The sequence below is a fragment of the Gymnogyps californianus genome, chromosome 5 (genome assembly GCF_018139145.2).
Source record: "Gymnogyps californianus isolate 813 chromosome 5, ASM1813914v2, whole genome shotgun sequence".
NCBI lineage: Eukaryota > Metazoa > Chordata > Aves > Accipitriformes > Cathartidae > Gymnogyps > Gymnogyps californianus.
This window is the reverse complement of record NC_059475.1, coordinates 27,947,046-27,959,863: the sequence shown is the minus strand read 5'-3', so window position 1 is coordinate 27,959,863 and position 12,818 is coordinate 27,947,046. Positions and strand designations below refer to the sequence as shown.

The 12,818-nt window shown below is 44.0% G+C and overlaps 1 protein-coding gene across 6 annotated transcripts in view; it reads right to left on the bottom strand.

Moving 5' to 3' along the window:
* The window catches only part of PHF21A (PHD finger protein 21A), a 134,989-nt gene extending 122,866 nt beyond the window's left edge, over window positions 1-12,123 (bottom strand). For 4 of the 6 annotated variants that reach the window (XM_050898115.1, XM_050898119.1, XM_050898120.1 and 1 more), the window contains exon 1: window positions 11,773-11,790. The gene's annotated coding sequence lies outside the window, so the exon portion shown is untranslated. Of the gene's footprint in view, window positions 1-10,196; window positions 10,253-11,772 lie in introns of those variants that run through there. The other 2 variants (XM_050898116.1, XM_050898118.1) reach the window with 2 other exon arrangements.
* Between the last annotated feature and the right edge of the window lie 695 nt (window positions 12,124-12,818).

Below are 12,818 nucleotides of genomic sequence, written 5' to 3'. Positions count from 1 at the left end.
GAGGCTGCTGGTGGCAGTCAATTTTCCCTCTCCCACAAATATTTTTATTCCCAAGGAGCCAGTACCTATCCCCAGGATGCTTCACCCAGAGGAGAAGGCAGTTATGTGCTGCTGAGGGAGACTCCTCTTTCACATCCCCTCACACCAACACAACCCTCACCTGCTCTCCTGGGACCTACTGATTCCACATACACAACAGTCCCACTCCAACATTGTCCAAGGAGATGAAGACAGCCACCACATGGCAAGAAAGCTTACCATAACAGCAGAGACTAAGCTGAGACAAAATGGTACGGGGCGCTAAACTACTACTGCATATGCCACAGTAGTATCAAGACCAACACTCACAATAATATGTTTACAATCACAGCACTACTGTGGTATCAATGTAGTGCCCATCATTACAATAACTTCTTTGCAAAGTTACTCTTTAACAAAATTCTGTTATCTAAAAATTAATGCCCAGATTCAGGCATTATTATAATAATATAATAATGGTCCTATTGCTGTGCCAGAAAAGATGTTTAAACACATCTCTCTCCACACACACACACAGAAATTCTCATGCACTCTTCTCATTCCATCGTCCTTACATATTCCTCTCCTTGCTGTTTCAAGGATGCCTTTTTTTTTTGCTGCTCTTTTTAAAATGCCTTTGAGAAAAATCCCAGCTCCTCTCAATTTATTCTCTGGTTATTACACAGCAGAGGGGAAAAAAAAGCCATATGAGGACCAGACACATACATGAAAGTTTGTTGCGTGATTTTAAGTCCCTTCTAATACAACTTCTGATCCCCAAGAAGCCCATACGAGTCTTACTGCCTACTGGACTACCAAAGACCACAGCATGGAAAGCAATGTGGAGAAAACAAAATCTAATCATAACACAATGGAGGTGTCATAGCTGAAGGCTTAAAATGTATCCTGCACATGTGGGAAAACAGCAAAAATCATGGAAAAAATATGCAGATAGTATTTATCACCTCTCCTGTATTATGCAAGAGTTTCTGAAGAAGCTGCACGAGTTTCTGATATACCCGAGAGAAAAATACAGGCATGTCTCATATATAGTACTTTCTACACACAAACAAACAGGGGTTTAACAGATACTTGTCCCCTTCCTTAGTTTAAGTTTTCAAAAGCCTTAGAGTAAGGTGGCTTATATACATGATGATGAAATCATCCATTATATTAACAATAAATTCAGCATAAGGAAAAAAATCAGCATTTTGGGACAAAACCAATCATGGGCAGAGAAGTGTAGATTAAGTTAGAAAAGGGAAAGCAGAAAGAAGGTCTCAAGTTTTGAGGAATCGTACATGTTTATCTTACATCAGGAAGGAGCCAACCTAAGATCAGTATTTTCGCTCATGCAATTTTGTAGCAACGACAACGTCAATGCAAAACAACAATCTGAGGTACTGGTATTCACACAGTCATAGACCTATGCTGAACTAATCAACTCAGCAGCTGAGAAGATACTGTTACTACACTGAGGAAATAACCTGGAGCATGCATTTAACAGGCCAACAACATCAGGTTTTGACTGACTGCAAAAACTGCAGCTCATCATCACAGGAAAAACCATTCGATTAAATTAAACACTGCACAATCTACTAGAGTTCTGCATCAACAGCCAGGCATCCAAATATAATTCCTGCAAGAAGTAAGCTGGGAGAAGACACTGCAAGTTTTAAGCCAAGAAGAAATTGCCATACAGGGATGAGAATTATGTGAAGTGGGGAGACTTCCACCTTTACTTTAGAGCATGAAATTCAAAGGAAAAGTAGAGCTGGTGAAATATGCCAAGATGCAGGTGGGAAATAGAAACTAAGTCACCATGAAACTTGTTTCAGAATCAGAGACAAATGCACTGATTTCAGTAGGATTCTCTGAGAATACAAAATAAGAGGTATAGTATGGTGGGATTCCTCCTTGGGAGAATTGCAGTTGACTCAAGGACAGGTACCTGGTGTTCAGAAACAGCGCAAACCTTGCTAGTGCTTCCCAATTTATTCCTGACCAGAATGTACTCTCTGAAAGGGTAATAAGGGAAGCTCAGGTAGCCACATCCTTTCCGTTTGGGGTCACTGACAAGAGCATCCTTAATACAGCAAATTCATACTACACACAATAGATTTACATGATAAAGATGCCTATCAGAGACAATTACTGCAAGCTAAGCAGCAGTGAAATAGTAAGGTATCTGGAGCTCCAGCCAGATGCAAATTAGCAAAAAGCTTCATTATTAGTAATCTAGGCCATTGTAGTCCTTTATAAAGTTATGAAAAAGGTTGGGGGGGGGGGCTGTTTTTTTGTTGGGGTTTTGTTTGTTTGTTTTGTTTTTTAATCCATCACAAGTCAGGTTATTCAAATTTCAGACTGAACATCTCAGTTGGGGCAGTTTTGTCACACTGGCAAGAAGGAAGAGACAGAGACAAAAAGTATTCCTTGGATACATCAAGGACTAATTTCTGGCTTTCATGTAAGATTTTGTTGTGTTAGCAAATTAAGCAAAAGCCCTGAATAAATAGATTCCAAGTTCTTACAAAGCATTGCAGGAGCTCAATATTACCCGTTTTTTAAAGGAGCAGCAAAGACACTAGGAGATGAAGTACCTGGTGCGAGATCCCCCAAGGGCCAGCAGCAGCATCTTAAACAGATGCCAGATTCTTCAAACTTTGTCAAGTGCTTCAGCCCTGCAAAATCCACTTAAAACTACCTTTTTGGGGGAAAAGAATGAAATCCTGGTACTCTCGATTCAACTGGGAAGCTTCCCATCGACTTGAGCTGGGCCAGGATTTCCTCCCAGATCAGGACACATTTGCTCTTACAAGATAAGAAGTACTTACAGAAGAGTTTTTCTTTACAACTATGCATCAAATCCTTTTGTACATCCCTATTACCCATGTTCCTTATCTAGAATACCCTGATACAGCAGTGTTACAAAGGGCACTGTCGCAGGCTCTCTACAGAGGGTAAAACGTCCTTGAAGGACAAGATACATCATCGTTCCACTACATATAGATTTATCTTGGTTTCTTCTCCTGCCTGTTGTGTAGGCCCAGCCAGCCAATGAAAGGGAATTTCATCCTTGCACAGCAACAATGACAGCCTTTCTAATTGTGTCAATATACTAATAGTAACTATTTCAGCTAACCGTGTGTCCTGTCAGCAATTTGCTCCACATGGGCTGTAAAGGGGCTGGGAACACTTAAAGAAAACTATACTACTAACTGTTTACAAACCCTATTACAGTTACAGCATATGTAAGGTTTTAGATGAATCTCTGTATAGATTTAACTTTTTGTATCAGTTTTAAACAGAAGTGTCAGCAATGTACAGTGTGTACAATGCATCAGTGCTGACAAAATACATTCCCTGCCTCAAAGAAGCTATTACCACCTAAATATCTGTCATATTTATAATCTGTACAGGTGAAGGAGAGAGCAACTTTTTGTTGGTTTTTTTTTTTTTTTTGCACAACTATGAAGCAAATATGAACTCTAAATTTATATTGAGTGGAATTTCCGGACGCTTACTGAAAGAAAAATTTTGCCACACAGACCTAGACGAGAGCTAATTATGGTCAATACAAAGAAGCTACTTTCCAACATTAGAAGTTTGGAGGTCTTGACACTACTACTACTTATACAGGTTCTGATTTTAGGCATTCAGATATTCTCTCTGACTTCTGCAGACATAAAGTAAAATACACATGACTTTTTGCAAGACTGGAGCTCTAATTAATTTCTCCAAAAACATCAAAAAGGTTTTTTCATATTGTATGCCACTTCAATATAAACCTTTTTTTATTATTATCTCACACAAACTGAAGAACAAAGAAATTGACTGGGATCAGTTAAACTTAAGTGTTTGCTTACTTAAAAATTAAGACAACTGCAGTATCCAAAACACGGCAGACAAGACTACAGCGAATACTAAACTTGCTACTGGCCTAACAATTGAAATCAAATTAACGTCCATGTTAACTTTAGCAAATCCCACTGAACTCTATTAGTTAACGTCTTGTGTGAAAATACACAATTCTGATGGATATAAAAAAAATAAGCATTCTGAAAGTTACTATTCCTCTACCCCCTACTCTGGAAACACTTCACCTGCTTTGATGCGACTTCAATGCGAGTTCAAGCGTAGTGGTCAGGGCTCAAACACACCGGACAAAAACCGCCAGATGCGCTCTGCTTCTGGTTGCACCTGCCAATACCTGAGTTTGAGACCCTGCGTCTCCTTGGTAACCAGCAATGACGTCACTAACCCCCACAGCAGGAACACAAACCGGCTCCCCTGCTCTGCTGCATAAGGTGGCTACATCATTGCTCGACCTCAAGAAACAGAGCAGAGAAGTGAGATCTCGGCAGGTAAAAGGCCATTCAAATCCCCTTTCGCTTTGAGAGAAACCCACTGTGACAGTTGGGCAGCAGTTTGAAAGGAAAACATGGCAGCCATATTGCCAGTAACGGAAGCCTCCTTCTGCCGAATATTTCCATCCATAATGTTGCCTTGAAAGATTAAAAATTTCCAGAATATCAAACAGGATACTTGCAAATCACAGATGAAGCAAGGTATTAGTGTAATTATTCATATATTCTTTGTACAAAAACACACAGGCAGTTGGAAGGCTTCTTTCATCGACTGCTTTTCCCTAAACATGCTACACAACTATAAACTGTCTTCGACTTGTAAATAACAATACATGCTGCTGCACAGTAATAGCGGCACAGGTTTAAGCTGACCAACCAAGAACTGCATAAGGTATCGACGACTCAGTTTCTAGAACATTGTAGCATCTTTCACTTGTCACCCCGAATCTCCAACTTCTGCTCAGGAAAACTACAAGTCCCAGGATGCACTAGTATATCACAATCCAGGCAGGCTATTCAGCTAAAAACACAGCACTGCATACTGGGGCCTGTAGTTTCCAAGAGCCACATTCTTACTGAAGATGAGACCAGATGTAGGCCATATTGCACACTTCCACGGGCCAGCAAACCACATACACATACCGTACAGGGAGACTGCTGCTAGTAATCATCAGGTAAGCTGGATTAATATCCAGTTCTCATATGTCGAAGTTAAGAGGACAAAGATTTCAGCAAAAATAAATGCCAGCTAATCAATAATTCCCAAAGAACAATCAGCAGTTTAGCTACTTTCAAACATACAGATTGGGCCATAGCTTTTTAACATCTTTATACTAAAGTGCAGTAAGAATTTCCCCCCCCACAAGACCGCTACATTTATTAACATTAAAGAGCGCTCTTCTGAATAGCAATAGGAAAAGTATGTTTGGTGAGGGGCATATTCTCCCTGCCCAGAATTTAGTAATCTGGAAACAAATTACTCTCTTCCTCCATTTCTACAACATACTGAAGCAGGAGCTTGCCTCTCTTCCAAAAAAGAAGCAGAGCTTAGCTGAAAATTAAATAGCTGTATCTCAGCGTAGGCCTCAGAGAAGAATACGCTGTACTTCAGTTCAGTAAAGGGAAGGGCAGCTCCCCCTACCAGTCTGTTCTAAGAAGGTTTTAATTGAGGAAGGAAACAACCAGGGATCAAAATGAATAAGTCCTCCTTTCTTTTCCCTCCCTTTTCCCCGAGCTCTGGATTATTATTATTATTTAAAAAAATATGCATATATAATTCCATCTACTTAGTTATATGTTTCACTGGTCCTTGTACAACAAGACAGTCTTTGCAGCATTTCCAGGCTAGCAGGCAGCACCCGCAAAAACATGTAAAAGAAAAAAGACCAAGACTCTGACCCAAGAGAAAGACAGCATCCCATTGCAACAGCAAGACAAACAGTGACACTTCAGTCACCTGAAAGTCATCCTGATGCACTTCCCTATAGAGGCAAGAGGCCTCAGGAGCATCTAAAGGTTTTGTCAATACAGCAATACTGTCCATAGGCCAAAGACAGCTGTTGCCATAGTTACTATCAGCCAGCTTATCAGAAAATAATTATTGTGATTACTCAGAAGTTTTGTTAAAACAGTTTAAAGCTTCAATAGGATACCACTTGATCTCTTCAATTAACTGTTTGCAACTACGCTGCCTTCAGGATCCACATAGTTAACGATGCATGGATCTGCAGGGTTGGAGGGGAACAAGGGAAGGAATCAATGTTCCTTCTCCTTTTTGTACTGACAGCTTGTATTTCACAGGCAGAAACAAAACCGAACCGACCATAAGCTCGGCTGCTCTGCTAGAGTTCTCCTCTCGCAGGCCTGGAAACTGAGTCCAAGCACAGGCCATCTTAAGAGTCACAGGCTCAGATCTGCCCTCGTTTGTTTTAACCATTCACCTACCCGTACTCCCATTCAAGAAACACATCGGCTACGTTTTCAAAACATATTTCTAATCACACATGCAATGGTAGAGGCCCTCACTTAAGAGGCACGCAACACAATTTCTGTATCAAGTGAACTTGGTAACATTCCCTTTTGTCCTACAAGCACAGTACTGTCAGGTGGAAGGGCAGAATCTGGAAAACACATTTTAAGAAATGTGACATTAAAAAAGCATAAAAGCTGTGTGAACGTGGCCTACAACAGAGCCCACGTTAAGCAAAGCCTCACTCCTTATGAACTATCTATAAATGCATTCCCACCAGTAACAACAAACATTTGGGGGGGGGGGGGGGCAGGTGTAGTAGTGTTGAGGGTGGTGGTGTTTGTTTTCTGGTGTGGGTTTTTTAAAGCATGCTTTAAGCATACAATCTCTAATCAAAGAGTGAGTGTTTGCAATGACAGTGAACAAGAAATCTCAGGTAAGAGGGAATGAATAATAGGTCAAACCACCTAGGCAAAGAGCTTTTAAGGCACTGGGTACTTGGTAATTCCAGCAGAGAGATTAAAATGATGCAAACAGTAAAATAGAAAATAAATGCTGCAGAGAAGCCTATATCAAGTAGCGCATTCTTTCCTCAAAAGCCTAGGATGATCAAAGTATTAAAACAAAAGATTCTGTGGTAAAGTTGGGGCTTTGTTAGGGCAGTAGCAATCTGGCAATCCTCTCAGGCTGAAGGAAGGGACCTTTTAGAACTTTCTACAGCTTTAAAAATTATTTTAAAGACACGTGATTCTAATTGTAAAGTCTGATTGTCACCTGAGTGCACCTTTCTTCAGCACTAAGTACATTTTTAAAAACTCTTTTGATTTTTGTACATTTTATAGCCATTCTATATCTACACTCGCCACTTTGCTTTTGTGAGGTTTTGACATCACAAGAGCAGAGTGAAACAAACTTAAAATCATACTTTACCAATTTTAATCCAGTGAGGAACTTGGTAAGGTGCAGGAGCCATGAATTATTTAAAACTTATAAAAGAAACACAGGGGCTTTTTTTTTTTTTTTTAATGAGACTGTATTTGCAAAGAAAAAAAAGAAAGGAAAATAAGAAAATACAAAGTTCCGCCCCCCCAAATGTAAATAAACTTCTTTTTTGCCTGCATAATGCATATCCCTACCACCAGCACAAGCCAGACACTGGCTTTGTGCTATACTGAACATGAAATATTAATGTAAGATACCTATAAAAACTATTCTTCAGTTCACCCTCTATTTACAGGGTACAGAAGTAAATATCTTGCCCCTTGCATTCAGCAGACATCTCAAAACCCTTCTGCGCACTGCCCCACCTTTCCAGTATATGGTTTGTTCCTAAATACCCTTTGTGCAGTTAAAATACATCAGAAACAGGATGTGAGCTGCTTTCTGGCACAGAGTAATTGAACAAGGGCAATTCACGAACGTACAGGAGCCAGGCCTTTTGTGGAGTATTACACTTCCAGTATACAGCTACGCATGTGACTGCACAGTTGTGAGCATAAAGGGTGAAGGGGACAGTGAAGAAATACTATTAGAAGCTTAATAGATTTTTAGCACTGCCCCTTCTACACAAGAAGCCTCTCCTGAAGGCTGGTCTGCTTTACAGCTCACATGACTCTGCGATGGCCCTCCAAAAAAGTAAAGACCTATCACACTATGAAGTTCCTTCTGGAAGATCTTAAGCACAACCAACAAACCCGAAACAATACAAAAAAGGTTAAGTCACCAACATGTGTTTCTCACATGACCTTCATCTTGAGTTTCTGGTACCTGTGCAAAATGCCCGTAACATATGAAATAAGACAGTCCATCAAGGTTCCTACAAACTGGTATTGAAATGAAAGAGAAATCTCCATTGTAAACAAATTCCAGTAGTATCAATTCATTTGACTGAATAAAGTTCTTCATCACTCCAAGAATAAGTATAAAGGAACCAAACAGCTATGATGTGTTCATATGCAATTATGACCATTATAAACAAACTGCATGAACAACTCAAGTGATAGCCAGGCTCGCTATTAAAGCTTTCCAACTGCACACAGAATTTCACAACTTTCTAAGAAGCCATTAAAACACATTTTATTTTCCTTTAAAAGAAAAAAAAAGCATGAAAATTGTCTCCTTTGTACAAATCCAGTCCAAGGATTTTTTTTAATTATCATTTCTACAGTGAAGTTTAACAGACACACACAAAACCTCATCTCTAAAAGAGAAGTAAAGTTGGAATAAGAACTATTTAGGCCCAATACTTGAAACATAGCTGAAGCTGAATGGCCTAGGGTGAAGAGAGATCTTTACAAAACTTAAACTGAAAGCAATGATCTTACTGTTGAAGCTGGAAAACACAACAGCATTTTTCTCTGAGCAGCCTAAGTTTCAGTTTCCTACTTTTGCTTTAATTAAGTTCTTTGAAGGAAAGTTTTGTATTTTCATTCCCTAAAGGAAGAAAACCACTTTCAAATGCCTTCTTCCGCCTCACAACAAATCCAGTTCGGGATGCACATAGAGAAGAGCAAAGATTAAAAGCTTTCAGGTAGAAATCTTATGACAACTAATGGTAGAATAATTATTAATAACAAAATATTCCTTAATACAACATTCTGAATTATATACCATGTTAGCTTTGTTAGTTAACAGAAAAATCACTAAAACTCATAATGGGATCCACTCCAAGTTTCTTGTTGCTCAGGTCAGTATGGCTAAAAACTGGGGGTATGACATAGTTGACATCCAGCTGGTGGTAAGTACTCAGTGAGCAAGCACCTACCTTCTGCTGGACAACGGGTCTCTTAAGACCTCAAAGTGATACTCTATACATGCTACTATGCAACATAAAATCAATGGATAAAGAGGTTGCTTCATACTCCCTCTGTACCAGCTCAAACTTCTAGCTGATGTAACTATCATAAAATAATCTAATTTCTCTACCACAGTAAGGTTGAAAGGTTTAAAAACGTGTGAGAAGCACTTCATCTATTTTTTTAAATACAGTTTTAAAGTTTCATTTACTAAGCTACAGAATTCCTTTCTAGAAAACAATAATAAAAAATGCCCCCAAAGAAACAGTTTCATTTAGCTATCGTGAAACATGCCCAGATACAAATAAAATTCTCAAAGCCTGTGATCTTTCTACTAAAGTGTGGTAATTAACTTCTCCAACTAATATGGGTAGTTATGCACATTGTTTTGTTTCTTTTTTTCAAGATCTTGTTCTTACTAGTAATTTAATGTCGCTATTTAAACATAAACTATAAAGCTATATTATACACAATCACTAACAAGCTTAATATAAAAGTTTTACCATTACACGTTAACCGGGTAGAAGTCATGAATTTTAGATTTTTAGGGTTGGTTGTTTTTTTTTTTCCAAGGCTTTGAAAAGCATGCTATTTTCTTCACAAATTAAGCCCCAAAATAAAACTCTTTACATCAAAGTTAAACATTCCCCCGTTATGTAGCATATCCAGCCTCACCAGCTAGCTCCAGGCAAGCACAGGAAAGACAGAGGAAGCTGGCTTACAAAACTGAAACTAAGCAGGTGTCTTCATTGCTAGAAGTGAGCACAATGGGGGAGGGGAAAAAAAAAAAAAAAGGAAAAAAAAAAGGTAAACAGACAACCAAAATCCTTTTTATTTCTGATACATCTTTTTTGCTTAGCTGTAGATTTTCAGGTATCTATCTATCTACCTATATGGGCGTACAGGAGTATCTGTCCTTTACCTGATAACAAGCAACAGCATATCTAGTTAAGAAAACTTCACTGGCCCAAAGGAGCCTACCCCTTACTAGAGCCTTGCCATTACTGAGCGCACATCCCCACCCGATTTTTCCACACTCAGACCTACCGTACATCACAGTACACAACTTTCTCGTGACACGCAAGTTATTACCCCCAGTGGGACCTTCTTACACGCAGTCTCCACAGTGAACAAAAGTTCATTGTCAAGCTCAGCGCTTGGGCCCAAACAAACATCCAGGGGGTAGGAGGGGGAGAAAGAGGGGAAGTGCTCCTATCCACAATTATAAGATTTGCAGGCAATCACCGTTACTTACAATTAAAAAGTGGGAACAGGTGTAGCAGATATCATACTTTGATAGCTGAACAAAGAATATTACAGCACGTGACCGAGATGTGATGACATTTGTTCACCAATCGAAAACAAAAGCCACTCTCCAATGGCACTCTTTCCTCCACCCCCAAGAATTAGGAACTTGGAAATCTCTCCATATTGAAACACATCTGTTCATAGCCTCATTTTTTGACACTTGAGAAGAAGTTGAATGAAGAGCTCCATGCATTAATCCAATACGAATTCACCTAAAAACCTTGGCGTACAATCCCGCCAGCACCCACCAAACTGCAGAGGTGGTTGGGGGGAAAAGCTCTACCAACAGCGAAGCCCGGAATAATAAAGAAAAGAAAAAACAAAACACACAACACCACAAAAAAAAAAAAAATCCCGCAGGAAGGCAAGTGAAGAAAAGAGCATACACAAGAGGACCAGACCAAAAGGCAGAGTCCCACATAGAGCCCCACTCCACCTACACAGACGCAGGAGGGAGGGAAAAAACAAAAATAAAGAAGTAGCCGTCCCCAATGCCGGCAGCCGTACCGGAGCAGGAGTGGGAAACCCCGGCAGCGCCCCGGCCCCGAGCTCCGTACCTGTGCGGGAAGGGCAGCCCCAGGGCGAGGGGGGCAGGCCCGGCTCCAGAATAACAAGTTGCAGAAGAAACGGAATTTTCCCGGCGCTGCTCGGGCCACAAAGACGAATGAAAGGAAGGAGGAGGAAAAAAAAAAAAAAAAAAAAAAAAAAACCACACCAAACCAAAACCGCAGCAGCGGCTTTACTACGAATTATCCATCACCGAAAGCGGCATCATTTCCCAGATAATAATAAAACTTCCCCGACAGCATCGCGGCGAAGGACCCAACCGAGAGAAAAGGGCCTGGAAATAATCATCCTGAAGGAAACCGGAGGGGAGGGGATAAGCCTCCCTCCCCCACCCCATCCCCAGTGCAATGTGTCATCTCCTTCCCCTGCTCCTCCCCCCAACCCCAATGTGTCACCTCCTCCTTTTACCCCAAGTGTCACCCTCCTCCACCTCTCCCGCTCCCGCTCGCAAACTTCTGCCGGCGCCCGCCGGGGAGGCCGGGGGGCCGCGGCGGCGCCCCGGGACGCTCCGCTCTTCCCCCCCACCCCCCCGAGGGAGGGGCCGGGGGCCGCGGCGAAGTTGCTGCTCCTCATCGCCAAGTTGGCCGGAGAGTGCGGGGCGAGCCGCCGCCATCCTCGGCGCCCCCAGCCCCGCGGCGGCGGGGGGCGCGGGGGGGAGGGGGGGGGGACGGCGCCCGGGGGGCGGGGGGGGGGCAGGGAGGAGGAGGAGGAGGAGGAGGAGGCGAATCCGAAAGGTGGGATACTACACCCTGCTGGCGGCGGCGGTGCTGCTGCGGGCCGGCCGGGGTCCCCCTGGCAGGACCTCTCTGTGAGGGGGAGGACTCTTCTTCATAGGGGGAGGGTGCCGGCGCCGCCGCTCCTCCGGGCCTCCCTGTCCCCCTCTTCTGGGCGCCTCTCTCTCTCTCCTCCTCTCACTTTCTTTAAGCTAAGCGGGGAGTGGAAGATGGTAGGTTGCTCCCTTCTCCTCCTCCTCTTCGCTCGCTCTCGCCTCTGTGGGGTCCTTTTCCTTCCCCCTCTCCGCGGGGGCTCCTCCTGCGGCGGGGAGGAGGGGGCGGGCGGGGAGGGAGGCACGAAGCCGGAGAGGCGCAGGAGGAGAGAAACTGTGACACAAAAACAAGCCGAGAAGCTGAACTCTTCTTCAATCCCATTCACCCGGCCCGGCCGCAGCACCGCTCGCCGGGATCCCTCCGCCGCCGGCCTCCCTGCCTGCCTGCCTGCCTGCGGCGCGCTCCCGACACGCCGCCGCGCGCGCCCCCGCCCGCCCCGGCCCGGCCCGGCCCGGCCCGCCGCCGGAGACCCGCGCGGGAAGGGGGGGGGGAGCCCGGACCGACGGACCCACGCCCACGCCCCCCTCCCCCCCCGCCCCGCGACGGCGGCGGGGCGCCGCCGGCCGGGCCCGGGAGGGGGGGAGCCGGGAGGGCGGGCTCGGCGGCTTCTCCTGAGGGGGACTACTTGACGTGTCGGTGCGGCGAATTTATTTCCCTTTGCCTAAGGAACGGGCTGTGCTGCGGCACCCATTGCCTAGGGAAAAAGCCCGGATGTAAAGTGAGTGAAACTAAAGTAGAGTGAAGTAGGGCACCAAACTCTGCCGGAGCGGCGCCGCCGGCCGCGGCGGCGGGGGGCACCAGCCGGCCGCACCGCACCGCCACCGCCGCCCCGCCGATACCGGACGGGGGGGGGGGGGGGCGCGCAGATGAGGGAGGGAGTGGGGGGAGGGGGGCCCTCGGCCGGCGCGCGGCCACCCCCCCCTCCCCCCCCCGCCGCCTCCCCTCCCCCCGCCCGGACGGCCGGCGC